Source organism: Octopus bimaculoides, chromosome 11 (assembly GCF_046866305.1).
Source record: "Octopus bimaculoides isolate indiv1 chromosome 11, ASM4686630v1, whole genome shotgun sequence".
Lineage (NCBI taxonomy): Eukaryota > Metazoa > Mollusca > Cephalopoda > Octopoda > Octopodidae > Octopus > Octopus bimaculoides.
The window spans coordinates 24,047,920-24,050,874 of NC_142938.1; positions in this window are offsets into that span (position 1 = coordinate 24,047,920).

The following is a 2,955-nucleotide window of genomic DNA, read 5'->3' on the forward strand; positions in this document are numbered from 1 at the left end:
TGCGTTAACCAGATTCCCTTATCAGATTACCAATCCAGCGAAGTCTGTGTCAATGAATTTCAGTTTCAATGCCATCTACACCAGCAAACTCAAGTACTTCAGAATCTTTGTGCAACCATTTGATGTTCAGTATACAGCGAAAACATCGTTGATGAAATCGCTCTAATAATTTGAGATGCTTCGTATATTCTATCCATGTCTTATATGAGAAAAGAAGGAAGGAGTGGCTGTGTGGTAAGTAGCTTACTTACCAGCCACATGGTTCCGGGTTCATTCCCACTACGTGGCACCTTGAGCAAGTGTCTTCTACTATAGCCTCGGGTGGACCAAAGCCTTGTGAGTGGATTTGGAAGACGGAAAAATGGAAGCCCGTCGTATATATATGTATATATATGTATGTATGTATGTGTGTGTTTGTATGTCTGTGTTTGTCCCCCCAAAATCGCTTGACAACCGATGCTGGTGTGTTTACGTCCCCGTAACTTAGCGGTTCGGCAAAAGAGACCGATAGAATAAGTACTAGGTTTATAAAGAATAATTCCTGGGGTCGATTTGCTCGACGAAAGGTAGTGTTCCAGCATGGCCGCAGTCAAATTACTGAAACAAATAAAAGAGTAAAAGAGTAGCCCCTGTACACTGCGACCATTGTGTTTCTGGTAACATCCTTATTAGACCAAACTCGCCTTCAAGATTCTTGAAAGCCTGAGATATTTTTTGAAGGCTATTCGCTATTTCATCCTCTAAAGAACAAACCCGATTCAGCACACTTCCAAGATACGTAAATTTACCTACGACATTCAGTTTTGCGTTTTGAAGGAAGATCTCAGGTTTATGAGTTGGAAGCCATACATGATTCATCAAGTTTAAACATTAGATGTTGCATGTGTCTCATTGAATGAGTTACCAAGTCACAGTCATGTGCATACAATAAATTTCTTATTGGAAAAATAAATGTCTTTGTCTTTGCTGACAACCTTCCCAAATTAGATATTTCACTGGGGCTTCTATAACGAATATATGCAACTGAAACGTATAGAGAAAATAACGTCGGGCCAAGAATATCTCCCTGCTTCACTCCATTTCTAATTTTAAAAGATTCTGAAAGAATTCTTCGAACGTTAACAAATGCATCCATGTTATCACGTTAACGAAATGTAATGGGCAACCAAACTTAAGCAAAACCTCCTATAATGCCTGCCTATTCATTATGTCAAAGGCTTTGTCAAATCAACAAAGACCTGGACTAAATCTAGATTTTCTTCTCAATATTTTTCTTCCGCCTGACGTGAGGAAAAGATCATATTCATGATGTCCCTATTTGGTCTTAAACTACATTGAGATTCTAGGAGAACACTAAGTGAAATTATCGTTTAATCGCGCAAAGAGAAACCTAGCAAGTACTTTGCCAGCAGAAGAAAAGAGTATGATTTCTCTTTAATGTTCACATTGATCTAGTGCTACTTTTCACTTATAAATGGGGATTATAACACCATCTCACCAAGCTTTTGGTACTGTTCACATCTTCCACACATCACAAATTATTTCACGCATTAATTTTGCCATATGGTAACCTCCAAACTGGAAAATTTCTGCTGCAATTTCATTTATTCCTGATGCTTTTCCTGTTCACTAATCGAGATTTGAATCTCTTCGATTGAAGGAATATCATCTAGTTCAGGAATGATTGGCATTTGCTGAAGATTGGAAATGATGTTATCTTTTATATCTCTGTCTAACGATTACAAAATCAATTAAATGCCGTTGTTTGGATCGAGGATGCATCCATGTTGTAATGTGACATTCTTTATGTCCAAACTGGGTATTTGATATCAATAAGTTCATCTTTGTGCAAAGTTGAAGGAGTAACAAACTATTATCGTTCATTTTTCCAACCCCATACGACTCCGTGTGTTCTAATCCAAGTAAAATAATTTTATCAGAATTGGCTATACCACACAAACATGCTTTTAAAGCTTCATAGAATTCGAGTTTCGCTTCCTCACTGCTATCTTGAGTCGGTTCATATGTACTTACAATTGTCGACTAGCGATCATCTCTTAATTTCATGCGTAGAGCCATGATTCTGTCATTAATACCCATTGGCAATCGCTCAACTTTGATACTATCTCATATTTAATGGCAAATCCTACACCTGCTTCCGTACGTTGTCCTTCGTTTCCTTTCTAGACTATTGCATACCTAGTTCTGTAACCTGGCCATCACCCAATAAGCGGGTCTCTGAGAGTGCTGCAATATCTACAGAAATATGAATATTTCGTTAGCAAGCATGGCTATGTTATACTCAGGACAATTTCCTGCATTATCAGCTAACGTGTGAACTTTCGAACAAGAAATATTAAGTCCCTTTAATTGGCTAGCATTAGTATTAATTATTCTATTTCTATTGTTTCGAGCGCTATATGAACATCCGCCAGCAGCGCTAAACTGACAAGATTTTATGAGGTAGGCAGTTTTACTGGAGAAACCGAATCCTATCATTGCCCTGCGTTGATGAGGAAGCGATTTTACCCCTATCAAAAGGCTGCTCGTGTGCAGGTTAGTGACAAGATACCTCCAACCCACCAGGTATGTACCCGATGCCACCTTCCCATCGTCAGAGTTCTTGTCATACAAAGAGATAAAACGACATACGAAATTACAAAAGAACATAAAAAGACAGTAAGACATAGCAACGAAGATAACACAGTGTTAACAAAGATGTTAGAAAGGTCTTTGCAGAATTCAAGTCTTGTACAACTTGCACTGCATTGCAAAGAGTCTTCCTAGTAATGGTGAGTGCTCCAAAGACAAGCCGAGGTTAGGCGTTTGGCTCGGCAATTCTAGTGGTTTTATAAATATAAAACACACACACACAGATACACACACATACACATACACATACGCATACACACACACAAACACACACACGTATATGTGTGTGTGTGTCTGTATACA